This window comes from Oenanthe melanoleuca, chromosome 1, assembly GCF_029582105.1.
Source record: "Oenanthe melanoleuca isolate GR-GAL-2019-014 chromosome 1, OMel1.0, whole genome shotgun sequence".
NCBI classification, from domain to species: Eukaryota; Metazoa; Chordata; class Aves; order Passeriformes; family Muscicapidae; genus Oenanthe; species Oenanthe melanoleuca.
In genome coordinates, this window is record NC_079333.1 from 2,027,957 (window position 1) to 2,039,980 (window position 12,024).

The window sequence follows — 12,024 nt, forward strand, 5'->3', positions numbered from 1 at the left end:
TGACCCCGAGGGCTCCTGGTGCTCACCCTGTGTTCCCCCCACAGCTCCACATCCAGCCCCAAACTGCAGGAGAGGAGCAGAGCAGACTCCAAGCCAGTCATTCAGATCTGAACCCTGCAGAGGAGCTGCACAGTCCAGGGAAATGGTGAATAGGCATTCAGGGAATAGTCATTCTTTCCCCTGAGCTGGGAGAGAGAAGCCAGGAGAGAAAAGTGATTTCCTCATGGGTCCAATACTCATCACAACCAATTACCCCAGAAATTTGGATTGAAGAACTCTCACGACAAAAGGGGTTTAACAGAGTAAGCTGATCCTTCAAGAAACATAGAGAACTCAAAAATTTAAGCTTGTTGAGCTGTTAGAAGTGGATCTGTGTCTGCTCATTACAGGGCAGCTCTAAAAGTCTGGACACTGGGTTGGAGCTTCCCAACAAACCCCCAGGCTTCCCTCCTGAGCCACACTCCCAGTTACACTGGGCTGTTCATCACATCAAGCAGATCAGCTCCAGGAGGGTTTCCAGCCCAGCAGGAGCTTTGGCTTTCATGTCAAATCCAGGCTTGCCATGATGACCCAGCCAACCTCCTGCTCACACCTCTCAGCAGGGACCATGCAAGGGAGCAACCCCCCTGCTCCAGGTGACACTGGACAGGGCACCAGCATCATCAGGGCAGAGATTCCCTTCCCAGAACTACTGCAGAATGATTTTTCCCAGCTCTGAGGCCCAGCAAAGCACAGGACAAGGTCTGAGCTCCACGTTAACCCCTTTTTCCCCAGACTGGGGCTGAAACCTGCCTGGGTTCAAACCCAGGGAAGGACAATCCCTTCCCACACTGCCCGTGCTTTCGGGGACAGCAGCTCCATCCCTCTAATCCCACAAGCAGCTTTATTTCTCTTGGCAGAGCAGAGCTGTCCCAGGAGCCCTGGCAGGGTTTGTGTTTTGGGAGCTCCTGGCCACGCAGCTGAGTGACCTTGTGAGGCACAAAGGTTTGTCCCTGCCAGCATGAGCCACCCCAGAGCACGGTTTGAACATCTACAGCTGTCTTACTCCACATTCCTTTAACATACAGCTCTCCCAGGGCAGGAGCCTGGACATCCAAACCAGAAAAACCCCAAAACAAACACGTCCCTATGCAGAGGAGACAGATTAGGAATCAGTTGTGATAAGGGAAACTATCTCCAGCCGAGCTGTCAACCTTGCACTTTAAATCAGGCTTTTAATGAGGGCTGCAAGCACTGTGCATTTGGGTGATTAACTCTCAGCTAAAGAGGAGCTGAGCTGCTTCATTCTGAAAACAGATCCTGCCTCCCGGTCCCAGGCAGGAGCAGGAAGGCAGGAGATGATCTTGCAAGCTGTCAGCCAGCACCAAGTGATGCCAAAGCCCATGCAGGGAAGGGAAATCACCCTGAAAACAAGAGCCTGCACCACTCTCTATTCACAGAGCATCAAATGCAGCACAGCAAATGGTGTAGGAGCTCCTCAGTCCCAGCTGCAGGGCACAGGGAAAAAGGAGACATCAATATCTGCAGTTTTGGCAGCACTTTGATATCTAAGAGCTGGAAAACAGGGCTTACAAATCCAGTGTCCCAAGTGCAGAGCAGCCCTTGGTGATGAATGTAATTTGCACGTGAACAGGAACACATCTAAAAATAGGTGCTGGAAAAGGTCTCACCTCACCTCTTGGCTTGATCAATCCCAGGGCTCCCAAATACCCCAAATGCACAGATCTCAAGGACTGCTCAGGCACTACCACTGTGCAGATCTCCAAGATCAACCATCCACAGCCATGGATGGAGAAATCCCAACCCAAGAAGCTTGAGAGAAACAGAGCAAATCCCACCTGGACACCCAGAGCAGGACCCAGGAGCTGCCTCTCTGCTGGGTTTCAAACTGCAACAGGACTGACTGACAGTTTAAAGTCTCACTAACAAGACTCCTGAATAATTAGCAGGCAGATTGATACCAAAATTCCCACAATACCTGCAAACCATCACTGCTGATCAGGAAACTACCTACAAAATATCACATATCTGACAGCCTTGAGGAATTTCTTTTTGGGAGAATTACAGAATCATCACAGAAAGGTCTGGGTTGGAAGGGGTCTTAAAAATCATCTTTTTTTCCATGGGCAGAGACACTTTCCATTAGCCCAGGTTGATCAAAGTAGTTGGGAAGAGAGAGACACCCTGGATTTGAACTTACACTTCACACCTTCTCCAAAAGAGCCTTTTTTTCTCCTCTGAGAAAGGTCAAGGGGTTGGATGACTCTTTCCTACACCAACAGCTGGGGCATGCAGGAAATATTTTAATCCCAAGGAAAGCATTAGTTACCTCTTGGCAAAAAAATAAAAGCCAGTTCAGACAACACACCCTCCCCCAAATCCAGCCAGCTATCAGAGTGACCTCAGCAGGGTGGTAAATCCCTGCAGACAAACCTTAGCCCTCTCCATCCATCCCAGGGACTGGGTTTAAGCCAAAGCTGGGCAGCCCCCAGCCCCATCCTGCCCCTTGGCAGCACAGGGGGAAGCACTGGGCATGACCTGGACACAGACCCAGTTTTATCCCCATTTCACTCAGCCAGGAGCCCTGCAGCCAGCACACGGGGCTGGGATGGGGTCACACACGGGGACACCTCCCACGGGCAGCCAGGTCCCTCCCTCTGGCAAGGTCCAGGGCAATTTCACGGGACAGCAAGCCCAGACTTGAGCCTCAAATCCTCTCCAAGCTCTTAAGTGCCCTGCTCAGGATTAGCCCTGCTTCCCAAGAACCCTGTGGAATGCCCTGAGCATCCCCTGTCACCTTCAGGAGCCACTTCCCAGCTCCCCACGGGCTGGGCCAGCTCCAAGCCAGAAGATTTAATGTATTTTGTTTTGCTGCAATTCTGCAGAGCACTGACTTGATTTTAGACTTGATTTATGATTAGGTGACTGTCAGCTGAAGAGATTCATCAATACAAGCTAAGTGGCCCAAATATAATCTCCTAGAGTGGCTCAGGAGAGCACGTGGACATGGAAGGGTACAACCAGTCCATTACATCTTTTTAAAGGCTACACCCAAAAATACCTAATAGAGGAAACTCTGGGTTTCACCTTGGACTATTTCAGTCAGATACAAGCTGCTTTCCCTGGGCAAACGTGAGCTTGAAACTGAGCACAGCTAAAAACAGCCAAGGACCAGAATATTTCTGTTCTGTGCATTTCACCTCGGGCTGGGGGAGGGACAAGTTTCATTTCACCTCAGTGAGGAGGAAAGGGAAGCAAAACACAGGGGCCAGACATTTACAAGGAGGTTTTACAAGTTGCAGCAGCGTTTAAAGAGAAGAAGCAGGCTTTTAAACAAATAAATAAAAGCAAAATTAAAGGCAAGTGACATGGAAGGGGGAAAGGGAGATTAAAAGCTGCTTTGGCACAGTGCCACATGGTAACTCTGAAAGTGAAACAGATCTTCTGAGCATTCCCAGACAAGAAGAGAATAAACTTACAGTCCATCACCTCCAAGTCCTCCAGGATCCAGCAGCCTGGACCCCAAGCTCCTCATGGAAAAGTGTGGCTCCAACACAGAGAGGGAGGGCAGGAGGAGTCAGGCTTGTCATGACTAAGGAATTACATTAAAACCAGTCCAGGCTCTTTCCAAGGAAGGGATTAGCCACCAGCAGGGCTCTGCACAGATGGGGACAGAGCTGGTGCCCAGATTTGGCAGCATCCCAGGAAAGGTGCAATTTCCCCCTCTCATATCCCCAGTTCACCCTTCATCCAGTAGTGAAAAAAAGAAATAAATAAAACCAGATCAAGAGTCACACACACAAAAAATAGTCAAAGAAAGAAACATTTTTCATCATCAGGACTAATCCTAATTTCATAATCAGGACCAAAACAAAAGCAGAGCTCAATCTGAACCTGAAATGGATTCCAAATGTCAAATCACAGAATGTATGGAGGCACAGGCATAAAAAACCTTCTCAAATGCCACCCCAGAAGGTCCTTGTTTGAACACCCTTCAGGGGAACACTCTGTACCTTGAAACCACTCCTTGGCAGAAATCTTCCACAAATATTTGATTGCACATAAAAAATAAAAGTTTTTTTTGTTGTTTGTCAGGCTATTGAGCAATGACACACTATTGCACCAAATACTCAGGCAGTTGTCCTGCCAGTATCTGTGGGTACTTCTGGAGGAAGTGGGGAGAACACAGTGGTTTGCTAAAGAGGAAAGAGCAAAGCCAAACACCAATGTGCAGCTTTTTTTTTTTTTTTTTTTTTTTTTTTGAAAGTTAAGACATGCATTAAAGTAGCTGTATCTAATCACTGTTTATAGAGGGGCTGGCAGGCAAAAAGCAACTGCCATAAAATCTTTTAAATCCCTTTTCCCAGCACCACGCTCAGAATGTTCCTGAATAGCTGGAGGGGGGATATTTGGTTTGGGAAGAAGGAGGGGATGAGGTGCTCAGCTCCTACACCCAGCCTGGTGCAGGCCCTGTGAGCCCCTCTGAGCGAGGGCAGCTCCGTGCTCCTCAGCAGGGTAAGGAATGAGCTCCTCGGTGTGACACTGCCCTCTCCTGAGCAGAGGCACTGCTCAGCCTCACACCCAGCCCAGACAAGGACTGTGGGGAGCCCTGAGCACACAGCCTGCAGTGAACACAGAGACTGAGCCACCACTCACCCCACACAGCTCCAGCAGCGCCCAGAGCAGCCCCAGACTCCTTGCACCAGGAACACTGGCTGGGGTTCAGGACAGCAGTGAAACGCCCCTGCTCCAGCTCTTTGGAGCCTAATTAGCAGCCTAATGAAGCAAAGTGGCTGCCAGGTGGATCTCTTCATCTCAGGGGGTGGAACTGGCTGAGCTTTCATGTCCCTTCCAACCCAAACCCTTCCATGAGTATCAGTGAGAAGGTGCAAAGCACATCAGGGATGGGAGCACAACCTCCGTGAGAGCATCATCTCCAGAAAAAGGAGTTTAAAACCAGGGAAAGCACATGCCCACCCCACTGTGTTTGTAGGGAATCTGCTTCAGGAGCCCGACGTGCCCCTCCACATCCAGCCCCACCACCAGTGGCTGCCACACCTTCCCACACGAGCCCGGGAGGATTTCAAAGGTACAACCATTCCCTTTTATCTTCAGCCTCGGGAATACTCACGGAGCGAGTTAAAGGACAATATTGCCCCTAGGTGTGTCTGGTTAAAGGGCACCCAGACCTAACTTCCACCACCTGTGAGCATCAAAGTGCTTCTAACCCAGCTCGGGGCAGAGGAGCCGCCTGCTCCCTGCATCTTTAACCTCCACCTCCAACAGCACTGGCACCCGTGAGTTACTCCAACCCACACGTTAAAACATTTAAAAACCCACAAAAAACAAACAAACAACAACAACAAACCCCCTAAATATACTGATATTGGCATGGTGATTTTAAGGCAGTTACTTGAGATCAAGTGCACCCGAGTATACAGTTAACAACAAAGGGCTGTCCCCTCACAGCTGGTCCCTGTGTCTTGTTATAACCTTCCTCGTTTATAAAGCAATTTGTTGCCTTGCTAAAAACCAAACCCTTTATCATTAATTCCAAGCCAGCAGTTTCTGAATGTACAACCTGACACCGAATCAGTTGATGCGACCAAGACTCATTTTCCTTCCAAGACAAACCCCAGTCGTGCTTTGCCGAATTTATGGCAGGGAAAAGTGTAACAAGCAGAACACGCTCATTTAATAAAAAGGTACAGCTTGACAGAGACACCCACTCTAAAATTAACTCTGCCATCAAAGCAGAGCTTGTATTTGCCTCTGAAGAAGCACCTCCTAAATCACAGGGAATTATTTTGCAGCTCCACATTGCTGTGATATCAGCTTGGCAGAGGAGAATATGTTAAAATAACAGGCTTTAAGGAGTCAGGATGCATCACTGCCCAGGTGGATAAAGGCTGGCTAATGAATTAATGGACCATTTTCCACAGCAATCTGATGAGGAAAATGGACATGCCAGACAAAATGCGAGGCAGGAAATCCATTTACCTCAGCTCTTCCCCGGCCACACCTGCCAAGTGCAGGCTGGCGATTTGTAAAGGGGAAAGAAGGGAGAAGGCTGTTATCCTGCATGGCTGGGAAATCCAAACCCCCCAAAAAAACCTCGGTAAGAGGCAGCACCACTCTAACTCGTGCTTGCTAATCAGCAGCAATTTAAATTTCCTGGCAGCTGGAGCACCCCGAGGAGACTCCGGCACTCGAACTTGGATTGAATGTTCTCCGTGCACACCGTAACTTTCCAATGCTGAAAAATCTGCAGGGCTCCTTCCCACCAGGACAAAGAGCCAGCAGAGAGAACCATCATTCATTATTTTTCAAACTTCACATACAGCACAGCTATTCCTATTCCTGCCATCTATCCCTAATCCCTCTCCAACCCCAAAATAACCCTTAAGCCAACACGATTACACGTAACAAGAGTGGATGTAAGGACCCACCCCTGAAGTCCCAAAGCACGGCAAGTTCCACACAGCCAGGTTTTTCCTGGCTGGAGAATCCCCATTTCCATCTCGCCAGGGGTGAAATTTCACAGCTTCCACACCAGGAATTGCTCCAGCAGCCCTTTTCCACAGCTCATATGCCGGCTCCAAGTCCTCCATGCCCAATTTTCCGGGCGGGGAACAGACAGGACATGGGTGAGGGCTTCAATAAAACAGCAACGAGACGATTTCCCCCCTCTTTTTCCTTAATTACTCTTCTTCTTCTTCTTTTTTAATTAGTTTATTTGCCAAGCATCGAGACAAAGTAACAGCCTCTTATGTTTTCCACCCTCTCTGCTCAGTGCTGGAAATTTAGGGTCTTTAACAGAGGCTGTGCTGCCGGGGAATGTCGCCAAGTGCGATCCAGGACATCCCTGAGCATCCTCAGGGAGCTGGATGGGCACCGAGTGTTCCTCCAGCTGGACCAGCAACAGTAAATAAATCCCTCCCGGGATTCTGCTGCCTCAGGATTTTACAGCCCCGAACAAGAGCGGTGCGAAGCCCTGCGACCGCGGGACACTGCAGATGCCATTATTTTATACCAAAACGAAACGAGCAGGGCCTGAGGGGGAAAAGCGGTGTCCAGATCCACACCCGGACAGCTTGGGGGTCTCAGGGACCAGAGGGGGCACCCGGGACTGTCCCCAGGTGGGTGCCCACGCGTCCCCCACGGGCGGGAGCGGCGCTCCCATCCCCAACTTCGCTCGGGATGCTGGCGGCCAGGTGAGCACCCGCGGGCAGGGCAGCGATCGCCTGCCGGGGATGGAGCAGAAACACCTTCTGGGGCACAGGAACGCGGCTCCGGGCAGCGGAGCACCTTCTGGGGGGAACCGCGACACAGCCGTCCCACCCGCAGCAGCTCAGCATCACCCCTGGGCAGCGGGGGACGCGGGCAGCCCCCAGCCCACCCTGCCCGTCCCTTCCCTTTATCCCTTTATCCCTCTATCCCTTACCTGCTGCCGCCGGGAAATCCGCCGGGTTCCCGATCCCTGCCGGCAGCGCTGTGCCAGGGCCGGCAGGCACGGCGCTGGCACGGCCGCTGCCCCGCAGCTCGGCTCGGCTCGGCCCGGCCCGGCTCGGCTCGGCCCGGCTCGGCTCGGCTCGGCTCGGCCCGGCTCGGCTCGGCTCGGCTCGGCTCGGCTCGGCTCGGCTCGGCCCGGCTCGGCTCGGCTCGGCTCGGCTCGGCTCGGCCCGGCTCGGCTCGGCCCGGCTCGGCTCGGCTCGGCTCGGCTCGGCTCGGCCCGGCTCGGCTCGGCTCGGCTCGGCCCGGCCCGGCCCGGCTCGGCTCGGCTCGGCTCGGCTCGGCTCGGCTCGGCCCGGCTCGGCTCGGCTCGGCTCGGCTCGGCTCGGCCCGGCCCGGCTCGGCTCGGCTCGGCTCGGCTCGGCTCGGCTCGGCTCGGCCCGGCTCGGCTCGGCTCGGCTCGGCTCGGCCCGGCTCGGCTCGGCTCGGCGCGGAGCGGGGCGGGCGGTGCGCCGGGCGGCTCCGCCCCGGGCAGCGCGGGAGGAGCGGAGGGACGAGAGCGGCGGGAGGAGGAGGAGGAGGAGGAGGAGGGAAGGAAGCTGCGCCCGGCCGTGGGGAGCTGTTCTCTTCGGGGTGTGCCCCGGCTGCGAGCGAACCCCCAGGGGTTCTGGTTTGGGGGCGCGCCTGGGCTGGGGAGTGCTTGGCACCGTGCCGGGGTTCGGGGATGCTGAGCCCCGAGCGGGCAGTGAGCGCCCGGGAATGGGTAGGGCTGGTGAGGGACTTCAAGCATCATCGCATTCCAACCCCCCTTCCACCGTCCCGGGTTGTTCCAAGGCGTTGGACACTTCCAGGGATGGGGCAGGCACAGCTCGGGGTAGGAGGGATGCTTTGTGTTCCCACCTGGGGGGATAGAAGTGGATAAAAAGTGCAAGTTTGGGCTTTGCAGCCTCCTGATTTCTCCCCCCCTTTCCAACTCACCCTTTGTTTTTTCTACCCCCTTTGTCACTGGTCCTACATTAGACCCCGAGCTCCCAGTGGACCTGATCTCCACACTGCCACCATCCTGGTGTGGGGTCCTTGGGTTGTAGCATTTCAGAGGAAGGATGAGTGTTTTGTTGGATCTCACCATGCTCAGGACTTTTCCTCACCCTGCAGCAGCACAGGTTATTTGGGATGAGAAGGATGCCCAGGCCTGCCCTGCACTGTGGCCAAAACTCAGCTGTGTCCTGGCTGTGAATCCTTTGCCCTTCTTGATGCAAGGTGACAGAACACTTGGCTGACAGCAATGGATTGCTGCAAATTGGCCATTTTCCATTTTTCTGGCCCAGCCCTGAAGTAGAGACTGATCCAAGCAGTGCAAAAGGAAGGGATGTGCTGTCAAAATAACAAGCAAGCACGAGCCAAATGCCAGACTCCTCTTTACTGAGGCAGACTAAGCTGTGAGGTCACTGGCAACTGGCTCTTCTCCTAGGAGAAGCAGAAATAATCCTGCTGCACCCAGCAGAAGGGGAAGACTGGAGGTGAAAAATCAGAATTTAGAGTCTGATCCAAGCAATGAGCAGCACAGCAGAGGAGCTGTGGGGTTGAGGAACAGGCAGCTGTCCTGGCAGCCCTTTGCCAAGTGCTTCTCCTTCCAGCACTGCTGACAGGAGACATTTCAGAATCACCAGCTGTGATTACCTTAAATCCTGATGGAAATCTGTGGGAGCATTTTCTTTGCTGCCTGGTTGTGGGTCCATGGCAGAGCTTTAGGATGTGTTTTCCTGCAGGCTTGGAGGTGGATGTGCAGGAGGGGACAGGACAGATGCAGATATTTCAAGGCACATAAGAAAGTCTGGTGCCTTAGCCAAACTTTAAACATCCTTGGGTTTGTGCCTAAGGATTGCCTTTTAACTTCAGCAGAAATAGTTCAGCCTTTTGTAAGATCAAGGAAAAAATATTTTTTTCTGGCACCAAGAGGAAATACTCTTGAAACTTGTGAGGTTCCAGAATCCCTGCAGATGCTCCCAGCACCAGCCAGTCAGTTCTTTACAGCATCCATTTGCTGAGGAAAATGCCTCTGAAAAGATACAGAAGCACATTTTCAGAACATTTCTGTGACTAGTCTGGTTGAACCCAACACAGGATCCTACCAGGATTCAGGGCTGGGGAAGGATTTATTCTGCAGCCACTCCAAGCAGCTGTGAGGACAGCAAAGGTGAGCAGAAGGACCATCTCTGACCCCTGAAAGCAGCATTCAGCTGCTAAGGGCTGTGCAGTGTCAAAGAAAAGTCACTGGAGGAAATTTACCATGAATTTCCATGCAGCCTCCAGGAAAACATGCAATTTTGGACAGGCAAGGCTGGTTTCAGATTTATAAGCCCCTTGTCCTGTGGTGAGAGCCATGAATGCTCAAAGCTACTTTAAATATCCTTTTGGCATGGGAGGGATTTCTGCTGTGCTCATTCCTCACATTTCCAGCCAGCTTCCCTTCCAAAGGATGCAGCTCTAAAGTCCTCCTGAAACCCTCTGGACCCTGTGACACTCCCTGTGTGTGATTCCCTCTGTAAGCTGCTCCTTTAGGAGCTGGCTCAGCTCTAAACCAGGGCTGAGTTTTGGGATTCCATGTCACATCCTGAAGGCGTTTTGTTACGTGCCTATGGAAGGGAAGGTTCCTCCAGAAGGGACATTTTTGTTCCCTGGAAGGGAAGTACGAGGCTGGCAGCTCAGGAGGGCAGCAAAGCAAAGTCTCAGAGGAGTCACTGGTCTGGTCTTTGGTTGGGATGGATGGTGAGGGAGATGCTGCAATTGCCTTCAAGAGGGGGATCAGGAGGAATGGACTCATTAATCCTCAGCACCAGCCTCCTCCAAGTAAAAGTGCTGTTCCATCTCCTCTGCAGGCAGAAAAAAACCCTTTTTCCTCCTCTCAGGTTCACAGTGGGGAAGTCTTTGCTGGAGAAACACTTTCCTGAGCAGTGTGGATGACCCAGACAAGGCTGGGTTTCCTGGGGACGTGTGGAGTTGAGCCCTGTCCGTGTCTCTCTCTGGGATGCAAATCCCGACTAGGGCTGCCCAGAGCACCCCGGGCAGGGGAAGGAATCCTGCAGAGGGACACAGCATTGTCCTGCCCAGCAGAGGGACACAGCATTGTCCTGCCACCCTGCAGGGGGACACAGCATTGTCCTGCCACTCCTGAGAGGGACACAGCATTGTCCTGCCCAGCAGAGGGACACAGCATTGTCCTGCCTCTCCTGAGAGGGACACAGCATTGTCCTGCCACCCTGTACAGGGACACAGCATTGTCCTGCCCACCCTGCACAGGGACACAGCATTGTCCTGCCCACCCAGCAGAGGGACACAGCATTGTCCTGCCACTCCTGAGAGGGACACAGCATTGTCCTGCCACCCTGTACAGGGACACAGCATTGTCCTGCCCACCCTGCACAGGGACACAGCATTGTCCTGCCACCCTGTACAGGGACACAGCATTGTCCTGCCCAGCAGAGGGACACAGCATTGTCCTGCCACCCTGCAGGGGGACACAGCATTGTTTTGCCACTCCTGAAAGGGACACAGCATTGTCCTGCCACCCTGCACAGGGACACAGCACTGTCCTGCCCAGCAGAGGGACACAGCATTGTCCTGCCCACCATGTACAGGGACACAGCATTGTCCTGCCACCCTGCACAGGGACACAGCATTGTCCTGCCCACCCTGTACAGGGACACAGCATTGTCCTGCCCACCCTGCAGGGGGACACAGCATTGTCCTGCCACCCTGCAGAGGGACACAGCATTGTCCTGCCCACCCTGTACAGGGACACAGCATTGTCCTGCCACCCTGCAGAGGGACACAGCATTGTCCTGCCCACCCTGTACAGGGACACAGCATTGTCCTGCCACCCTGCAGAGGGACACAGCATTGTCCTGCCCAGCACAGGGACACAGCATTGTCCTGCCACTCCTGAGAGGGACACAGCATTGTCCTGCCACCCTGCAGAGGGACACAGCATTGTCCTGCCACCCTGCAGGGGGACACAGCATTGTCCTGCCCAGCACAGGGACACAGCATTGTCCTGCCACTCCTGAGAGGGACACAGCATTGTCCTGCCACCCAGCAGAGGGACACAGCATTGTCCTGCCACTCCTGAGAGGGACACAGCATTGTCCTGCCCACCCAGCAGAGGGACACAGCATTGTCCTGCCCACCCTGCAGAGGGACACAGCATTGTCCTGCCCACCCAGCAGAGGGACACAGCATTGTCCTGCCCAGCAGAGGGACACAGCATTGTCCTGCCCACCCTGCAGAGGGACACAGCATTGTCCTGCCACCCTGCAGGGGGACACAGCATTGTCCTGCCCACCCAGCAGAGGGACACAGCATTGTCCTGCCACTCCTGAGAGGGACACAGCATTGTCCTGCCCACCCAGCAGAGGGACACAGCATTGTCCTGCCACCCTGCAGGGGGACACAGCATTGTCCTGCCCAGCACAGGGACACAGCATTGTCCTGCCACTCCTGAGAGGGACACAGCATTGTCCTGCCCACCCAGCAGAGGGACACAGCATTGTCCTGCCCAGCAGAGGGACACAG

General features: G+C 53.6%; 1 protein-coding gene across 2 annotated transcripts in view; it reads right to left on the reverse strand.

The window, feature by feature from the left end:
* Positions 1-7,510, reverse strand: part of GDPD5 (glycerophosphodiester phosphodiesterase domain containing 5) — a 98,769-nt gene extending 91,259 nt beyond the window's left edge. For both annotated transcript variants that reach the window (XM_056497792.1, XM_056497770.1), the window contains exon 1: positions 7,445-7,510. The gene's annotated coding sequence lies outside the window, so the exon portion shown is untranslated. The remainder of the gene's footprint in view (positions 1-7,444) is intronic.
* Positions 7,511-12,024: the final 4,514 nt, after the last annotated feature.